General features: G+C 45.7%; 1 protein-coding gene across 1 annotated transcript in view; it reads left to right on the top strand.

The window, feature by feature from the left end:
- SPAG17 (sperm associated antigen 17) overlaps positions 1 to 21,381 on the top strand; it is a 1,802,643-nt gene that overhangs the window by 308,292 nt on the left and 1,472,970 nt on the right. The window lies entirely within an intron of this gene.

Below are 21,381 nucleotides of genomic sequence, written 5' to 3'. Positions count from 1 at the left end.
GGTAGATCTCCTCAGGCTCATACCTCAGGGGAGAAACCTGAGAAGGCTCTTAAAAAGACCACATCTGGGTCTTCAGAGCGCAGTCCCTCAAAATCTCCTCAAATTAAGGAAAAGGAGAGCAAGGGTCATGCTTCAGGGGTAAAGCATTCAAAGAAAACAAGTTCTGAGCCTTCAAAATCACCCCTTAAAATTAGACATACGCTTAAAAAGCCAGCGTCTACTTCACCTGAGGAGAAATTAGAAAAATCTACATCGTCGACGGGATCATCGACGAAGAAAGTAGCGTCGTCGACGAAGAAAAGTGAGATAAAGGTCATTATTACACCTATACCCTCGTCGACGATGCCATCGTCGACGGCAGTGTCGACGACGAGAGCGTCGACGACAATGATGACGACCACAACTACGTCGTCGACGGCACCGTCGGTGACGGTGACAACTGCATCGTCAACGACGACGATGTCTACAGCGTCGACGACGGTGTCGTCGGCGGTTACTATGGCAATCTCGTCGACGAGAGAAAATACCCCAGAAAAGCGGGTTTTGCCAGGAAAAGAAGGATTACCCCGGACATTACTTCTCCTAGTAAGGTAACGCCTCTGGTTCCATCACATTTATTGGAGGAGGAGGATTCGCAGGAGGATGATAATGAGGGTCCGTTTGGTTATGCAAGTAGCCCCTCTCAGTTACATGTTAAATGTCAGGAGGATGACTGGGAGGATGAGTATGGGGGTTATCAGGACCGCCCCCGACAACATGATCAGGATGAGATGGTGAGTGTTCTAGCTTCTCTACTGACGGATTTGCAGTTCATGTTGGATGATTACAAGAGGAGGCATCCTTTGCCTAATTCTACCCAAAGGATTCCAGTGGCTCCGTCACACTCTGTTCCATGTACACCAGTGCGCAGACAGGAGGTACCGGTTCCTGGGCCAATATCACCTTTGCCACAACTGGTTCTAGACACATCTGACGATGAGGAGCAGGAGGAGGGGGAGATAACAGATCCTAGTAAGGAATGGGATGATTATCTGATTCCGTCCCCTTCATCTCCTTCACCGAGGCCTGTGGACTCCCCTCCGGAGGACATTGGAGGGTTCCATAATCTGATGGAGAGAGCCGCGCAGAGATTTGTGCTCAATATGTCATCGGATAAAGCAGAATGCTTTTTATATGATTTCAAAGAACCGTTTCGCAAGACGGTTAGATCTCTTCCAATTGTGTGTCATCTATGGGAGGAAGGTCTCAAAGTTATGGAGACGCCGGCAACGGTTACTCCAGTGCTTGTTACGCTGGACAAAAAATACAAAGCGCCTTCGGATGCTCCAGCTTGTTTATTAGGTCACCCCAAACCGGACTCGGTTATAACTCAAGCGGCGCAGCAAAAATCAAGGAATCCGTCTGCTCCAATTTCAGCGCCACCGGACAGAGAGGGTAGGCGCTTGGATAATGCAGGGAAGAGGTTTTCGTCCATGTCTGCTCTTCTGGTCAAGGCGGCAAATGCCCTAGCCATCCTGGGCAGGTATGATAGGCAAATGTGTTGCGACCTATCACCATACATAGACCGCATACCTGAGGCGGACAGACAAGAAGCCAGGAAAATCCTCCAGGAAGGTGAAAGGACTTCGGCTGAAGTCATAGATTGCGCAATGGACATTCAGATCTCTGGGAGGAGTGGCTGTTTTACGCAGACAAGGATGGTTGAGAGCAACATCTTTTAGGCCTGAAGTCCAGAATAAGATCTTGGATCTTCCGTTCAATGGGGAAGATCTGTTTGGAAAGCATGTTGATGAGGCCTTACAGAGTATCAAGAAGCATACGGAAACAGCGAAATCTCTGGGAACATTACAGTATAGAAAAGTTCCTTTTCGTGGCTCAAGAGGTAGGAGCCAAACCTCTTATAGAGGGGGTTATCAACAAGGCCGCTATTCTTCCTACTCCACATCATCTCAGCCATATCGTCAACAATATTCACAGAGACAGACAGGAGGTTTCACAAAATCTACTCCTAGAGGTCGAGGAGGTCGCCAAGGGAAAGACACCACCCGAAGACAATGACAGTCTGGTGACACCTATTCCTCATATGTCGCATATTCCCCTGGGTGGAAGAATTTCCTATCATCTTCAAAATTGGCAGCAGATAACGACGGACCAATGGGTCCTCCACATAATACAATTCGGTCATACTCTAGAGTTTCTGGAAATCCCCCCTTGTACACCACCAAGATTTCAAGAGGTCAAGTATTTACATCAGATGCGTCAAGAAATTCGGACAATGCTCCGAAAGGGAGCAATAGAACCGGTACCGAATTCCCAGAAAGGAAGGGGATTTTATTCCCGGTTTTTTCTGATCAAGAAAAACATTCTTCAAGGACGCCCCATTTTGGATCTCAGATCCCTAAATACTTACCTCAAGGATCAAACCTTCAGAATGATCTCCCTCCAGGATATTCTGCTGCTGTTAAACCCAGGGGACTATATGACCCAACTGGACTTACGGGATGCGTATTTCCATATCCCAATCTATCCTTACCACAGGCAGTACCTTCGGTTCGTGGTGGCCGAGGATCATTACCGATTCAAGGTGCTTCCTTTTGGTCTGAAATCAGCCCTGAGGATTTTTACAAAATGCCTGGCTCCAGTGGCAGCGGTTCTAAGGAGACAGAAACACCAAGTGTTTCCTTACCTCGACGACTGGCTAGTCAAGGCTCCATCGGCAGCGTCAGCCCGGTTGTCAACAGGGGCTTGCATAGAACTATTTGCCAGATTAGGCCTCACTCTAAACGAGGAGAAGTCAACTCTGCAACCATCAAGAAATATCACTTTCTTGGGAGCAATTCTGGATACGGAGGTAAACAGAGCGTTCCCCTCCGAGGAAAGACAGCGGGGAATAATGTCTCTATCCCAGGCGTTTATAAAAAGGAGGTCTCTTTCAGTACGCAAGTACAAGTCATTGCTGGGAACGATGTCATCTTGCATTCCCCTCGTACCTTTCTGCAGACTACGGATGCGTCCGTTACAAGAGCAGTTGGATCTTCAGTGGCATCAAGTGACCGGATCCTTCGAGGATATAATCAAAGTGACGCCGATCATGATCCACGTGGCAACATGGTGGACCCGAAAACGAAACATCTCGCAGGGTCTTTCTTTCCTGACTCAACTAGCTCCATTGGTGGTTACGATAGATGCGTCCTTGGAAGGATGGGGAGCATTCCTTCAGGATCTGCAGGTCAGCGGTCGCTGGAAAGCGAACGAACAGCAATTGCATATCAACCTTTTGGAGCTCAGAGCCGTCCGCTTAGCATTGTTGGCGTTCCTGCGAAGGATTCAAGGTGCAGCCGTGTTGATAAGAACAGACAACACAACAGCAATGCACTATTTGAACAAACAGGGAGGAACAAGATCACTCTCCCTGTCTCGGGAAGCCCAGTGGATATGAGAATGGGCTCTACGACACAAAGTATCCATTACAGCGGAACATCTTCCAGGGAACCAGAACACCAAGGTGGATACTCTAAGCAGACTAAAGTCTGTCTGTCACGAATGGGAGATCGACAACGAGATTTTGAACAACGTCTTCCAGAAATGAGGAACTCCGACAGTAGATCTTTTTGCGACAAGGGAGAACAGAAAATGCCGGTTCTTCGCAAGCTGGCTTCCCCAACGGGGATCTTGGGGGAATGCGTTTTTGATGGCATGGTCAGGCATCTTTGCCTACGCCTTTCCTCCAATTCCCCTCCAGCCGCAGGTTCTTATGAAGATCAAGAAAGAACCATGCAGGTTAATCCGGATAGCTCCGTGGTGGCCCAGACAACATTGGTTTGCGGAGCTTCTTCTACTGTCAGAGGAGCGCCCGATTTGCCTGCAGACGATACCGTCTCTGCTGACAATGTTCCAGTCGGAAGTTCTTCATCCGGATCCGAAATCTCTGCAATTAGCAGCCTGGCTCCTGAATACTGTGAATTTCAGCATCTGAACATCCCTACGGAGTGCAGGGAGATTCTATCTAGAGCCAGAGCGAATAGTACAAACAAAACATATCGGATGAAGTGGAAAAGGTTCTGTTTATGGTGCAAAAGGTCTAACATTCATCCACTGCATTCAGAAGCTCACGAGATTATTCCATACATCTTGCTTTTGTCTAAGTCAGGTTTGGCTCATGCATCTATAAAGGTACACCTAGCTGCAATTTCATGCTTCAGAAGAACTGCCTCTGGTCCATCTCTGTGGTCTGCTAGAGTCATCAAACAATTTATGAAAGGTCTGTTCCGAGTTTTCCCTCCAATAAAACCTCCACCACCTCTCTGGCAATTGAACGTTGTTCTTTCCCAGTTGATGAAACAGCCCTTTGAGCCAATTCACAGGGCAGAGCTGAAATTTCTTTTGTGGAAAGTTGCGCTTCTCATTGCGCTCATTTCAGCCGGGAGAGTGGGGGAGATTCAGGCTCTCACGGTCCAAGAGCCTTTCATGCAGTTCAAAGAGGACAGAATAATACTCAGGACTAATCCAAGATTCATCCCTAAAGTTCCAACTGACTTTCATTTGAACGAACCATTAATTCTCAAAAGATTTTTTCCACAACCATCAACAGCGGCGGAAAGAGCTCTCCACTCGCTGGATGTCCAGCGTTGTTTGAAGTTCTATTTGCAGAAAACTAAGCCTTTCCGCAAGTCTTCACAACTTTTTGTTGCCTTCAGCGCACCCAGGAAGGGTTTCCCTTTATCAAAAAGGTGATTTGCCAGATGGATTTCCAGTGCCATAGAGTATTGTCATCAGGCAGCTGGACGACCTCTGAATGCACGAGTCCGTGCACATTCTACAAGAGCAGTCTCCACCTCTACTGCTCTATTCGCAGGAGTACCGATCCAGGATATCTGCAGGGCGGCGACCTGGACGAGTACGCACACCTTCACCAGGCATTACTGCTTGGATGCAGCCACAGGGAGAGATGTGGCGGTGGGAGAAGAGGTGCTGAAGAACCTTATCCAGTAGCAGTGAGCCTTCTTTATCATCCCTCCTTCCTTTATTATATACTTTTGCACATTTTATTGTTGTTTATTGTATTACCATTTGCAATGTATTTTTGATATGTGGAATTTGGTTTACAGATACCATCTTTATCACACCATATATGTTTCCTGGATTCAGATTCTGGGTAACAAAAAATGTGCATTTATTTACTGCTCGCTATTCTGATTCAGGCATGTGAATCTAAGAGAGGCTCCAATACTGGAGTAAGAAAACAAGTTACTTACCTGTAACTGTAGTTCTCCAGTATTGGACCTTTCATGGATTCACATGCAACCCACCCTCCTCCCCTGAGAGGCTCACCTCGGATTTAGCACGAAAATCTGAGGGGCAGAAGGTTCTCTCAGGAGTGTTCTAGAGGGTGAGAGGCTCTGATTGGTTCAGGGACAAGTTTAGTCCTTTTTTACATAACAAAGGTTATGGGTTGCAAAGGAAAATGGGCCTAGGCCTTTTTTCAGTTTGCTATAATACTAAGCAATGCTTTTTTATGTACCGGAGACTCCCGTCTCGACGACGGGGAATGATTCAGGCATTTGAATCTATGAAAGGTCCAATACTGGAGAACTACAGTTACAGGTAAGTAACTTGTTTTCTTACTGTTTCTCTACTTTTTGTGATGTGATAGGAATGTCTATAGTCTTTGTTAGTTGACCTTCATTGTTTGGCAATCTCCATTCCTCACCTCTTTCAATTGACTGTTTCTCTTCAGTGTTAATTTTAACTGTGTCTCTTCACATTTCCTATTCACTGTGAGCTACGGTTTCAGTCTCCTTTCCTTGCCTCTCTCTGTTTCACTTTTTCTCTTCAGTGTTTGCCTAAGCTGTTTCGCTTGACTGTTTCTATTCACTATAAGGTATGGTGGCTGTCTTCGCTCTGCACTTCTTTCCCTTCACTGTTCATCTCTTCACTGTTGTCCTTACTGTTTCTATTCTCTATGAGGTATTGTCGTATAGTTCCTACAAACCTATATAGGATCTGCACGTTTAGACAACATATACTGTAGGATTGGAGTCAGACTTATTCTGGACACCCCTAGCGGATATGTCAGCCTGTATACCAGCTAGCTGACAGCGCCACTAGAAACCCCTCTTACCAAGGTGAGTATAGTTCTTGGCAACTATTGAACATGACAACCCTGATCCCTCAGAATCGTGGAAACCGTGTACTACTTTTCGCTCAGTCACTCGTGCTCATTTTTTCTCAGCAAGAGACACAGAATAAAAGGTGGGGACGTTTTTCAATAAGCATCTATTGAAATAGCGACATTCTAGTGTAAAATAGTTGTGCTGAAACAACCATTAGACAGTAACGGATATACATTATTATAAGCACTAATAAAGTAAATGGATGGTAGATTTCTACCATCATGCTAAAACAATGAATACAGGCTAGTATATGAAATAGATGACAGTAAAATGCGTACTCCTGCAATGCGTCCCTAACTAGATGTACCTGAATGTACCTAGCATGTATGTTGGTGTAAAGCCAAGAATCCCTCTAGGATAAAGTCAACCCCATTACCTGAAGTGAGAGACTGTGGGACCCCGTCTTGGTGTCGAGATGGACACCCCGTGAGGGATGTCATACCACTGCGAGCCGTAGTGTCTGCATGCAGGAGCCTCAGCGTCTCACGTCAGCAGGAGATGATGTGTATATATACCCAAAGCGGAACCACCTAGATAAATTTACCATGCTGTTTCATGTCGGATTTAGGATGACGGAAGGAATGATCCTTATACATAGTTATTATGCAGGACACAGTAGGCCTGCTGATCTGCTGTGATTCCAAGAATCCTCATGCATAATGATGAATGAGGCTTAAGCTTTTCGGAGAAAACCCCTTGTCATCTTTGGACATTTCCGAACTAGGTAAAAGGTTAGTACTAAGAATTGTTATACAGTGTATTTGTAGGGGAGAATATAGGTGAAAGGTTAGCTTGCTTCCTAAGCCTATATTGGGGTACCTATATGGAACATAACACCCACTCCTCATCTGAATGGACGACTTACTACGGCTAAACATGATACACAACTATTAATAAGTCTATGAAAAATAGTGATTAAAAAGGTAAAATTTCTAAAAAGAAAATTATGCATGCAATAAAAGTCTGTAACAAATATGTTTGTATACATAGTCCGAACAATGAGAGACTGAAAGCCATGCAGTTTAGACAAAGTGTCTTGTTAAAATTCCAAATTTGGTTGTTTTGGAAAAAGGCCGAATTTTCCCAGCACACTATGAGCCAAATGTTTGTGTCATGGCTGGGAGACGCAACATTACTGTTGCCTTCAATCGCAGACAACGTTCCTTGTAACACCTCGCAGATCAGGTCAATTGAGGGCAGATGTTCCTCCGCATTCACCACAGCCGTTGCTGGGGACTTACTAGTGTCATCCGAGGCCTGAGTATTTGTTGAGGGGCCGGTATCCTTCCCAACAGGAGCTGAAGCATCCCGTGGAGGCTCTAAGAATACAGACATCAACATTGGAATACGCTGAGGACACTGCAGAACATGGGCCATTATCGGGTCCAGTAAAGCATCAACGTCTGGAGGCACAATTGTTAGAAGTGTTAGACAGATATCGAACATGCATTCTTGTCCCTAAAACAGGCATCAGAGAACAGGCAGAATACAGTCGATCAAGACTGGTCTAAATGACAAGAACCAAGACTCGGTCAGTTCTCGAAGACGAGGTGTGCCCAGATGGATTACCATGCAATCAGGTATCAATTGGTGTTCCAAGAGCGTGCGTTTCTTTTCCTTGGTGACTGGGACGTCCATTTTGTAGCAGAAAAAGGACAATCAGGATACCTGCTATTATAAATAGGATCATCGAAAAAAAAAAAAAATGCTTCAGAATGCGAAGTGTATAAAGTTTGGAACAACTCCGAGGATTGTATGAAAGTTGCCTAACAGTCCAGAACCTATGGTCTTAATTAAGTGGACAATACCTGTTGTATAAGACATGTTAAAGATAAGTTGTACTATTTCTGTGAAATGGAATGGGCAGTTTGTTTGTATCAGTGCCTGTACCTCAGCCGAGGACCGTTGCAACCTGACGATCATAAGTTTCTCGGGCAGGGGTTAAGGGCACGGTTTGCTGTAAAAGCATGGCTTTCATTCTGCTCATAGTATCAAACCGTATAATGGAAACATTCAATGAAGGCCATGGCGGCGCCTCCTTGATTGTGTGGTCGGTGGAAACAATACTTGCATACAGCAAGTAACCCTGGAGCTTACAGTGATAAGATATACGATGCCTTGGAGCATCCCACAACAACCTTGATCATTCAGCCTCAAGGAACTCCCATTTGAAAATAACTTGAACATCGGATTGATCACGGCAGCTGGGGAACCTCTCAAGTGGCAGGATAAGTTTGCAACTGAACCATTACAGGCCCCGTAAAGCATGATATCCTGGCATATGAGAGATCCACTTAAAGAATTCTCACAGTTGGTACCACTAAAACACTTCTGTGTCCCCATTCCTACATCAAAATCTCTACGGCAATTCCCAAGATTCCGTGATGAATTTCCTACCCATCGCTTCATATCTGCCTGCCTGTCGTTCTAGGCAATATTGAAACTGGAAAGTAGTGACTGGTAATGTTATATGGCCATGAATCAACCATTCTGTTGATGGCGACTCTGCCACAGTAAAAGGTAACTTCTCAAGTTTTTCAATACGCAGCATTGTATATTTTGCTCCTCTTTGTGCTCTAGTAATCTGTTTTTCAGTTAGATTGTACGCTGAAAATTGAGACGTACTGTTGATAAATCGCCATGACACATATCCAGCGCACAATGATCGCAGCGTCCAGCTTTATAGCATAATAGAACCTAGTTGAGATTGCCTGTGTTGTAGAATGGACAAGTCCTGTTCTAGTATATCAATAGCAGAAGATACAATGTTGCCCAGTGAATAAATCCTGGATGTTAATGTAGTCAAACCATTGTCAACTACTGCAAACGCCTTATCTAGGTTAATCTTATCTATTTCACGAAGTCTCGCCGCAGCTTCTTGTTGAGAGGTTTTCCACATTTCATTATAGACAGCATAATAGAAACGTTTCTGACGTGGCTTTCGGGGACCTAGTAAAAAATCCCTTAAATCCACCTCATCTGAGAGTAAGGATAAGTACTCTGTCACCTAGGACAGTGTCGAGGTTTTTACGCAATCGAGGCACAACTTCCCAACACTATATGATGTCACTACCCCCGGATGTTATCTTTGTACATATCATGGGTATGGCCTATGGATACTAAACCCTTCGGTGGTACCCTGGAATCTTGATTGACATCTGTTTGTGTCTGTAGGCCAAACTAACCATCCCTTCCAATCGGTGTCTGATGTATTGTGCTGTATGATGTCATCTATTGTATGCCCTCCACTTGATGTAAAATTGATGTGTGAAGGTGTGGGAAATCATGGTGTGGTGTGTTCAAATCCTTGTTCTTGGCTAGTCCAAGACAGGAAGTCTGTTGCACAGTTTCATTCAGAAATATAATTTGTTGCGGAATGAAGCACGCTCTAAATAGTGCTTCTGTTCCCTGAACTCGCCATTCTTTAGAACCTGAGACTGATTTTGTGTCCATTGTGTCCTTCCATAAGTCGAAACCCTGTTTGGACAGTTGGGAAATAAAGGATGGGAAATAAATCTGTTTGGTGTTAGTCAGCATATTTTGGTGCAGGTGTAGGTGCAACCTTATAGTAATATGAGGTCGGGTCAGAAGTGTTTAACCCTGAAAAATATGAAAATTTCTGTGCAAACGTTTTTGAACTTTCGGCGGTGTTGGGCAATGCTCCCATTGGTGGTTGTGAAAACATTACGAGGGATACTCGATTTGTGTAAAAAGTGATGACCATAATGATAATAACAGCACATACTATCAATGTCAGATGTGTCTTCTAACATTTCATTGCTTGAAAATGCAGCAGATTTTTCTAAATAAGACAACATATTATTGACAGTTTAAAAATCCCAATCATCAGAAAATGTACTGGAGGTAATTATGTCATTTAGAGAAATTTTAAATAAATGTGGAATCTTCAAAAGTTCAGTGGGGCAAATACATCATAATCAACTTTGTCCCAAACTATACCATCCGGAATTGGAACAGCTATAATGTCCACGGAAAACAAGTCTCTTTGTTCACGATGAGATGATGTATGAGGCTTCAGTACCAAGTTCACATTAGATACTGCAGAGCGTTCTGGGAGATATTTTCCATTCATAAGTAAGCAAAAGCTAGTTACCAGGCCAATCCAGGACAGAAAAAACAATATTGCAGATATTATCCAGAGCTGGAGCAAAGGTGATACCAAGTAAGTCTTTTTTAGAAAAGTGTAAAATTCACCCATTTGTTGCTTACGGGAAACTGGAGCTGGCATTGTCTCGGGTTCAGTGGGATCAAGAGAGAAGGTATCAAAATTGATGAAGTAGCCTGATGCAGTTTGATCAATCTTTGGTAGCTCTGCAGGTTGTGTAGAATCGGTTGATGGCTCTTGTTGAGGCATATTGATGTAGACTTCGGTGTTTGGCGAAATTGATATTTATCTCATCTGTGTTTTCAAGTTCTGGTTCCAGAGGGATGAGTTACATTTTATTGTTAGAAATCCCATTACTTCTAATTGGCGACTCTTCGAATCTTATGAGTCTTTCTGTCTGTACTTCCTTAATGGTAGCAAGAGGAGAGCGTCGGCTACCAAGGAGCCCACAAGCCTACTATTCAGTATCAGCCAGATAGCGTGGTTTTATCAGATCAATGGAGACGGATCTCTTTTATTTTTTGCCGGCAAGAGGTGGAAGAAGTACTGTTCTTGTTCCTTCAACACCCAGTACAGGTACAGGCTTTCTGTAGGATGGCCCAAAATATTTTCTGTCCTCGATCTTTTCTCTAACCAGATCCCCGACTTTTGGGATCCAGGCAGGTCCTACCGTGACTGATTTGACTTCCCCAGTGGCGGTGCGTTTGACTTGCACGTTGCTTAGTAGTGTCCTGGATTCATTCAGATCCTGTAAAACAGCCAAACATAAATTGATGTCAAATGGATTTTCATCCGCCACTGTGCCTTCACAATCGAGATCAGATACCCACATTCTCATCCCAAATAGGACTTCATAATGAGTGACATCCCCTAGAGAACTTCTTGGCATGTTATTGAGGGCACGCTGTACTCCATATAGGTTATTGACCCACCTACCAGCAAAACCTAATACTCTTGCTGTTAAAGACTGCTTTAAGTCCCGGTTTTTCCTCTCCACGACCCAATGTCCCTCGGGATAGTACGGAGAGGAGTACCGCAATGCTACACCCAAACCTTCCATGGCTTCCTTGTAAGCCCTAGAGCTAAACGCGGGGTCACGGTCAAAATGTAATGTGCAGACTACGTATATCGCTATAAAGACTTGCAAATCTTTTATAACCGCTCGAGCGTCAGCCGAGCGCTGAGGCCATACCCATAAGAATCTCGAGCATTAATCCACTGCCACCAAGATATACTTGTAAGCCGCATCCGAATATAGCGGGCCGCAGTGGTCCAGATAGACACACGCTAGTGGTCTGTCTGATATTAGTAAAGGTGTCTGCGCTGGACGTGTCACGGTGGAACCCTTCATCTGCAGACAGATGTCACATTGTAAGACAAAATTATTCATCTGTTTTGTTAAACCAGGCCACCAATAGCGCAGTTTCAATAAGGAAACGGTCGCTGTTTTCCCTGTGTGTGCAGAACCTAGACCCTCGTGTGCAGCCAGTATTAAACCCAATATGCGATCCATGTTTGATATTACTCTATCCCCCACTCTAGGAATCTGAGCATACAAAATGTTGTTTGCATCTAACTTGTAGGAATACTTGAGTGGAAAACCTTTTGGTAAGGCTGCGGTGTTTTTGCGTGAAGTCATGACAGCTTTCATTATCTGTCCGTCTATTCTAATTTTTGAACGAGTGATTGCAGCTACGGAAGCAGAACGTACTGCCTCCTTTGCGGCTTCATCAGCCAATGAATTCCCTTCAATGTGAACGCCATCACATTGATGACTCGTGTGCGTATCACGTGAGCTCTCAACTACTTGTACCCATAGCATTTTATGCTTAATTGAGCCACCTTTTGAGTCTTTAAACCCATTTTGACCCCAGTAGTGAAGATATTCGTTGTTTGACTAGACACGGTAATAAGAATCGCACACTATGAGTGTGGAAAATTCTCGATCCGTATTGATTAGTGCCAGTAATAGGGCTTTTAATTCTGCCAGCTGAGCCGTGCAGTCTCCTAGAGACTGTGTCTTCGTATCGCTGGGATGGAACTTGCCTTCCCGCATCCGACCTTTTACAATCGCACAAGCGGTGCTGTATTGCTGTTTACTTCCTATGGCCGGCTGAGTAGATCTGTCAGTGTAAATAATGTATTCATACTGATCTAGAGCCATTATTTCATTTGGGAGAGGATATTGTTGTTCATATTGCAGGAATGCTTGTGTTTTTAGCTGTGTCTTGAATCATATCTGTATTCTACATCCGTTACAGTGAAAAAATTAGCCCATTGTATCCATCTTGGATGCAAGGCTTTAGCATTAGGAAAGCTTGCTTTTGTAGGAGCTTCTAAGGCTGGTACTGGAGTCACAACAATTATTCGTTTCCCTTGAGCCAGTGCTCTTTCTCTCACTACAGAAGTCTGTACTTCTGTCAGGGTTTTCTCTGTAGAAGCGAAGCGCATTTCAGCGTTTTTGTACAAATGTGATTTGTATGCTATGGGTAATGTTTCGCCTTCATTGAAGGTTAGTTAAGTGTACCCAGATTGACCCGCTATAATGTGGATCACCAGATTGCATATATTTACGCATGTCTGCAAGTGAATTGAAGATATCATGTCAGCTTTTAGGGAACGAAGGTTATCTGTGTGTTCCTATGTCCAATACCTAACTGAGAAATCAAGTCTTATTAAGTCGTAGAAAGGTTTTACTCTTTCTGCGTAATCCAAAATCTATGTTCTGACAAAGTTTAAAAATCCCAATATGGATTGTAAGTTTTTCAAAGATTTAGGAGGTTGGAGCAGCGCACACTTTTCTAAAAAGTTAGCTGCCAGGCTTTTTCCTTCACTTGATAACCCGTATCCTAAAAATAGGACATTGAGATGGGCTATTTTTAATTTTTTTAAGTTGAATTTGTAGCCCTCAGAGGCAAACTGCAAAATTATGGTGCTCACCCATGTCAAGTGATCCTGTAAATCATCATCCATTAGATAAGTATTGTGAGAAGTTGGCCTGATATATGATGTCACTAATTCTAGTGTACACCATGTATCAGTCCAAACAACCCTTATGGTGATTGGTTGTAAAGTCAACCTTATAGACCAGCTATCCTAGTGGTAGCATGGACAAGAGCAGTCTTAGGCTAAACTCTGAATGGCATGTGAAACCAGCTGTTATACCATATGTAATCCCTTGAATACCAAATGAAAGGACACCACAACAGATATATATATAAAATAAAGTGTATTTATTCTCGTCAAACCCTCAGCACTCTTTATGAGATTCGAGGTAAGTACAACACAGTCTTATTTAAGCATACATTAAGTCACACAGGTAAGTAATACAGTTAGGCCCAACGGGCCACGCAAACCATATACTAAGTAAGTGGTATAAGGACCACTGTCACGAACACAGGATAGGCCTAGGCCTAGGGAATCGCTGGGGCTACACTATACTACCAACAGTTAGGAAGTGGGAGGCCCACGGGATTCAGGTGCAGAGTGGAAACACTCACGCGTAATGCGTAAAAGTCGATAGAATCACTAGCAGTTAGAAATAAGCAGTTTTAGGACACTTTTGGTATAGCTAGAAAGTCGAGACTCGGAAACTAGACCCTAGGATAGTCAATACCCTTGTGAGCACCGAAGTACCCAAGTTACCTAGCCCACGGGCTGCGGGTGCATAGGTGTGAACTTGCGTCGGTTTTCGTTGTGGACTTCTATGGATGCCTGTAGGAAAGTTGCTGACAGGCAGTCAGTGCAGAGTGTCCGGTGGATCCCAAGGTGGGGATCAAGAAGGAAGGAACCTGCAAGCAGAAGGGACAGAGTCTAGGTCACCAGACATGAGCCGGGAAGGAACCAGGAAGGAACCAGGCGATGTCGTGAAGATGCAGGTGAAGAGGTGAAGCTTGTCGCAGCAGTCATGGGTACCAGGAGATGTCGAGGACGACCAGGACCAGGAGGTGAGCTGTCCCACGAAGGCTCTTGCTGTCGGCGGCGTCGAAGTCGAGTCAGGACCCAACAAGCCTCGGCTAGCGGAACCCACGCAGGATGGAGGACTTGCTTCTGGTGCAGACCAGGAAGGTCTGGGTGCTTCTCTTTCACAGAGGAGCGGGTGCCAGTCTGGTGGAGCCGGACCAGCAAGTTGAAAGTAAAGGTTCGTCGTCGCAGAGGCTACTAGCCAACGGGCCAGCAACCGGACAACACGTCGAGCAACGCAGGTGCAGAAGGGCCCCACGCAGAACACGTGAAGTGTGGGGAGCTGGTCTTCTTTGCAGATGGTGCTCGGGAGTGGGGCTTCTCAATTCCCGAAGCACAGCCTCGAGGAAGCCTCAGAAGTCGCGCTAGTCAGTTACTAGCTACTTTTCCCAAGTCGCCGGTCCCACGTCCCTCGTCGCCTCCACGGGTCTCCGCTTCGCTGGAGATGTGGATCTGGTTCAGAGGTGTCTGGAAGTCTCGGCGCTGGTCAGTCTCTGCAGTCGTCCCTCGTAGGATTCAGTCGCAAAGCAAGCAGCGGTCGCTGGATGTTGCCTGGTTGCCCAGTGTGGTCACTCCTTGGCCACAAGGGAGATTTCTTCAGTCTTCTTCCTGAGGTCGAATGTCGAAGGTCCAGAGTTTGTGTTCAAGTTGCAGATTCAGGTTAATCTAATTTAGCAGGGCCCACCTAGCTACTAATATACTGGGCTAGTGGGCTGGGCTACCTGCAAGGTCCCTCCTATGGGTGGGACCAGGAAGGGGAGTGGCTACCCCCCCTTTCCTTTGTCCAGTTTTGCGCCAGAGCTGGGGCTGGAGTGCCCCAGCACCGGTTTGAACTGGACTATGCATGGGACACCTTGTGTGCCCCAGGCAGTGTCTCGTTTCATTCAACCCTCCCTTGCCCAATACACTAAATCCTGTCTAGGGTGGTGCTCGCACCTCCCGAGGCAGGAAACCTATTGTCCAAGCCTCCCTCGCTGGAAGGACTCCCAGCAGCAGGAGGTCAGACTTGTGTCTGTGGCAGCAGCATCCATTTTGTGATGCTGGGGCTCTGGTTAACTTTAACCGGGTAAGTAGGTTTCAACATGTCTTCTCCCTCTAGAAGGGAGGAATAATATCCTCATTGCCAGAAATGGTATGGGGGTATTATTCCAAAGTGTTAGACACCTTACACGACATGTTTTGATAAAGCCAAACCATAGTTACCATAACCGTTTAAGATTATAAGCTACTTTAATAGTATATGGTAGGCTATATCATAGAACAGCAGTTAGAAATAAGCAGTTTTAGGACACTTCTGGTATAGCTAGAAAGTCAAGACTCGGAAACTAGACCCTAGGATAGTCAATATCCTTGTGAGCACCGAAGTACCCAAGTTACCTAGCCCACGGTCTGCGGGTGCATAGGTGTGAACTTGCGTTGGGTTTCGTCGTGGACTTCTATGGATGCCTGAAGGAAAGTTGCTGACAGGCAGTCAGTGCAGAGTGTCCGGTGGATCCCAAGGTGGGTATCAAGAAGGAAGGAACCTGCAAGCAGAAGGGACAGAGTCTAGGTCACCAGCCAGGAGCCGGTAAGGAACCAGGAAGGAACCAGGCGATGTTGTGAAGATGCAGGTGAAGAGGTGAAGCTTGTTGCAGCAGTCACGGGTACCAGGAGACGTCGAAGACGACCAGGATGTGAGCTGTCCCACGAAGGCTCTTGCTGTCGGCGGCGGACCCAACAAGCCTTGGCAAGCGGAACCCACGCAGGATGGAGGACTTGCTTCTGGTGCAGACCAGGAAGGTCTGGGGTGCTTCTCTTTCACAGAGGAGCGGGTGCCAGTCTGGAGGAGCCGGACCAGCAAGTTGAAAGTAAAGGTTCGTCATCGCAGAGGCTACTAGCCAACGGGCCAGCAACCTGACAACACGTCAAGCAACACAGGTGCAGAAGGGCCCCACGCAAAACACGTGAAGTGTGGGGAGCTGGTCTTCTTTGCAGATGGTGCTTGGGAGTGGGGCTTCTCAATTCCCCAAGCACAGCCTCGAGGAAGCCTCAGAAGTCGCGCTAGTCAGTTACAAGCCACTTTTCCCAAGTCGCCGGTCCCACGTCCCTCGTCACCTCCACGGGTCTCAGCTTCGCTGGAGATGTGGATCTGGTTCAGAGGTGTCTGGAAGTCTCGGCGCTGGTCAGTCTCTGCAGTCGTCCCTCGTAGGATTCAGTCGCAAAGCAAGCAGCGGTCGCTGGATGGTGCCTGGTTGCCCAGGGTGGTCACTCCTTGGCCACAAGGGAGATTTCTTCAGTCTTCTCCCTGAGGTCGAATGTCGAAGGTCCAGAGTTTCTGTTCAAGTTGCAGATTCAGGTTAATCTAATTTAGCAGGGCCCAACTAGCTACTAATATACTGGGCTAGTGGGCTGGGCTACCTGCAAGGTCCCACCTATGGGTGGGACCAGAAAGGGGAGTGGCTACACCCCCTTTCCTTTGTCAAGTTTCGCGCCAGAGCTGGGGCTGGAGTGCCCCAGCACCGGTTTGAACTGGACTATGCATGGGACACCTTGTGTGCCCCAGGCAGTGTCTCGTTTCATTCAACCCTCCCTGCCCCAATACACTAAATCCTGTCTAGGGTGGTGCTCGCACCTCCCAAGGCAGGAAACCTATTGTCCAAGCCTCCCTCGCTGGAAGGACTCCAGCAGCAGGAGGTCAGACTTGTGTCTGTGGCAGCAGCATCCATTTTGTGATGCTGGGGCTCTGGTTAACTTTAACCGGGTAAGTAGGTTTCAACATGTCTTCTCCCTCTAGAAGGGAGGAATAATATCCTCATTGCCAGAAATGGTATGGGGGTATTATTCCAAAGTGTTAGACACCTTACACGACATGTTTTGATAAAGCCAAACCATAGTTACCATAACCGTTTAAGATTATAAGGCACTTTAAGAGTATATGGTAGGCTATATCATAGAACAGCTATAAGGACATGGTTCCGAAAGCTGCAGACAGGCTCAGCTCATGCTAGAGCACCATCTCACATGTTACCAAGCAGTCTGCCTCCAGGATTGTTAAGGCCTGCCATAGGAGTGGCTGATAGGTACACATGTGTCTATATATAAGGTAGGTATAGGACTACTACACCTAAGCAAGGGGTGATTACACGACCTTGCCCCAGCTGAGTGATCAGCCAGTTGTGTCATAATGGAAGGCCAGGCCAGGGGTGGCATAATACATGCTGCAGCCCCTGGTAGGCCTAGGGTACACCTATGCCCTGGGTACCTAAGGTACACTGTACAGGGGCCAATAAGGTAATCCTATCCAATTGGGTTATGCACCTAAAATACATAGTATTTAGTTTAGAGAGAGAACAGCTGGGCTGTGGGTCTGATTAGCAGGCCCACAGCCACATCTAAGTCGAAAAACCAGTGGAGCAAAAGCAAAAAGTGGGGGTGAACATAGAAAGCAGACCCTACTCTCCTACAAGTATCATCTACATAGGACAATGCCTCTTCATCCAAATTCTGAAGTAATTCTGTCAACCTAGAGCTGAACAACCTGGGCTATTCTTATACCCTTGGGGGAGTCGACAAAATTGACTCTGTGAACCTAGCATGTAGAATGCGGAGAGAATGTGGTCCATCGGCTAGACTGCGGACTTTGGTGCTGGAAACCAGGGTTCGAGCCTCGGGGTCACGTCCACATACTGTGATTCTGGGCAAATCACGTATTCTTCCTGTGCCTGAATGTGTAATGTAAAAACGATGCTCGTGTAAAGTGCTCCAATACCTTCGGGTCGAGTTCGCGCTATATAAATATGTAACAAAAAAAAAATGCTGTTAGATACTTGCTTCCAGGCGCTATATTTTGGCAGAAGAATTCTTTTGAGATATCTAGTGTTTTGAATTTTTGCTGCACAATGTTATTCATTAATGCGGCACTGTGTGCATTCTGTACTGCAAATGTTTTTGTGAATGTGTTGAGACATCTATAGTCTAAAACTAGATGGGATGAATTGCCGGGTTTCATTACGGGAAACAAAGGATTATTCATTGCAGAGGTGCAAGGTTCTATTACACCCTGGTATTCAAGTTGATCTAAGATCTCCCTGACCTGTTTTTTCACTTCTTGTTTTATTGGGTACTGTCTCTTTGGAGTTTTTATTGGGATTATATGGTGGTGAGGTGACTCAGTATCCCACCCAACATGGTTGCAATAAGGTGCTGGAGTAAGGGCTACCTCCCACTCCTGCGCGTATGAATGTTTTAAATAAATTGGAACGTGGTCAGAAAAAGATGGTAAAATTACTGTTTCTCTCTTTGGGCAATCTATAACTATTTCAGGCAGCCAATCTTGTTCAGCTAGAAGTATATCATAGCCATGAGTCAAGTTCTCCCTAAAGATACCGTTAACTTTCCTGGGTTTCTACCCCTCCATTAGGAGTGTTATCTCATGTAACCTATGTGGGACACTTACCCTCGTATCAGGTGTTTCCACCATGATGTGCTCATTCAACTCTGCTGTCACCAGAAATTCCATCAGGTTCTGGTGAGCTATTGTTACTTCTGCTGCTCTGTCTAGCATCGTCAGAGTCCATTCCCCGTTCAGTACTTAAGTCCTCAGAATTCTGGGCATGTCTAACTTTGAGACCTGCTACTTTCTTCTTTTTAAATTGAGGTTTAGTTTGTGGCTTGTCTTCTTTTTTAGAAGGGTAGCTTGAAGCACGTGTTTCTGGAATTTGTACGCTCTTCTTGTCTGTGTTTGATCATTCTTCTCTCTAGGTATTTCTTGGTGAACCCTGAAAGGAAAGAGAGGAACGTGTATCAGTATCCTGATACCTGTCAGGTTGTTTATTGTTATCTCTATTCCTGAGATTATATCTCCTTTCGGAGTTCTCCTGCTGAGGAGACCCACTCCTAGATAGAGATCTATTTTCTCTAAACTTTTGGTTTTTATTGTATTATCCCATTTCTTCTAGGAAGAATCAGGTTCTTGCTTGGTGTTATCCTTCTCAGGACCACCCATCAGTTGAGGCTTTGTTGCTCTAGTTCCCAAACTATCTCTACCTAATTTGGCATAGGTGTCAGTGATAATTTTAGGTAATTCACGTTCCTGTTGTAAAGGAGTGAAATCCCTCAGGCGTTGGCGTATTGCTACTGCTGCTGCATCCCCTTTGATATTAGCTAATATGATAGTTAATGTGAGGTATAGTGGCAGTCTTCTCTCTGCACTTCCTTCTCTTCACTGTTCATCTCTTCACTGTTCAGCTCTTCACTGTTGTCTTTTCTGTTTCTATTCTCTATGAGGTATGGTGGCAGTCTCCTCTCTGTGCTTCTTTCTCTTCACTGTTCATCTCTCCACTGTTATCTTTACTGTTTCTTCTCACTATGAGATATGATGACAGCCTTGCCTCTTTTTGCCACACTTTCCTTTTACTGTTTAACTTCACGGTTTTCCTTTACTCTTTCTGTTCTCTAGGAGTTATGTTGGCAGCTTCCTTTCCTCGCATCTTTCTTTCACTGTTTCTCTTACCTGTTCATCTTCACTGTTTGTCAATCGCTCCGGGTAGCATTCCAACCCATTGCTTTTCACCCGCTGTGCCACTCTAGACAGAGCCTGGCTAATGGAAGTCAGTGCTGACCCTACTTTCCATGGGAACAGTCCTTCCAACCTGCCAGGTGAGGCGCCATCCAGAAGGGACCACAAACAGTTCCACACTAGGTCCAGCCCTGTAAGGCCTCGGCTGGAAGGCGTAGCTTGGATCCTGTAGGACAATAAGCACGAAAGCCATCTCTTGACGTAGGACATCACTTCAATTCTCCAGTATTGAGGTGTCTTTCATAGATTCAGATGCTTGAATATTCCCCGTCGTCGAAGTGGGAGTCCCACGGCACATAACATAGCAATGTAGTAATAACATAAGCCTAATAGGCATAAAAGAAAGTAAAACCATAGAGTTTTTATGGATAGACAACTTGTCACATCTATAACATATTACTGTCATTATGTTTTAGTCCGCAACCTCTAGAACCCTCTCCCCAGAGGCTCAGGCCCTCAGATTTTCTACCGCACGTCGTGTGAAGGGAGTCTCCCTGAGCTTGCTCAGTTTTTCTTCTCGTATCTCCACAGAAGATTACCTCTATGATGTCTACATCCAAGAAATCCCTCTTCAGACCTTGTGGAAATTGTGGTAAACTGAGGCTTCATTCTGAAGACCCTCACAAGAAATGTATTTATTGCTTATATCCTGAACATCAGGTAAAGGATTATAAAACTTGTAGAACCTTTTCTCAGAAAACTTTAAAGGACAGAGAAGGGCATCTCCTTCTGTGGCTACAGAAGTTGAAGACTTCAGAAAATCCTCTTTCAGATGTGGAGAGTGTGTCTTCAATCAAAACTGCTCCCTCCTTGAAGAGAACAAGTGACTCTCAGAAGGTTTCTCCAAGACCTAAAGTGGTGAAGAAACATCATGTTGATAAGCCCACTACCCAACCTTCAACTTCAAAAGGGGTGATTCCCCCCCCAGGATTCAATCTGAATCCTTTACGCCCCGAAATCTGATTCTCAGGCGTCAAAGACTCCATCTGCGCAGTTTTTACCTCAGAAACTGCCTCTCTCGTCGACAAGCTCATCAACGCTTCCTCCATCGACGAGAGCTGCCGTCGTCGCATCTACGTCGACGACTTCGACCTCTATGTCTATGAAGCCGGCTATGATCCTGTCGTCGGCGTCTTCACCGTCGACTTTGGTATCTGTTACGGTGAGACCCATTTCGTCTACAGTGCCTTTAACTTCGTCGTCGACGGCAAGCAAACATAGAAAGAAGCAAACGTCGTCGACGGTGGCTTCGTCGTCGACGGTGGCCTCGTCATCGACGGTGGCCTCGTCATCGACGGTGGCCTCGTCGTCGACGGCCTCGTCGTCGACGGTGGCTTCGTCGTCGACGGTGGCTCAACAACGACTTTCATCGTCAGCAACAACGGCTACGACTCCATCTCAAGATCTGATACCACTAATGGCTTCAAGCTCTTTGCTTCAACGACGACATTTCTCTTTGGATACCCTAATGCCAATTCAAGCTCCTCCTCAGCCTCCAGAGGTGCTATTTTCATCTGACGATGAGGAATCCGAGGATGATGGATTTCGGGCTGCTCGCAGTC

Source organism: Triturus cristatus, chromosome 8 (assembly GCF_964204655.1).
Source record: "Triturus cristatus chromosome 8, aTriCri1.1, whole genome shotgun sequence".
Lineage (NCBI taxonomy): Eukaryota > Metazoa > Chordata > Amphibia > Caudata > Salamandridae > Triturus > Triturus cristatus.
The sequence above is the reverse complement of the archived record's forward strand: the minus strand, read 5'-3'. Positions and strand labels throughout refer to the sequence as shown.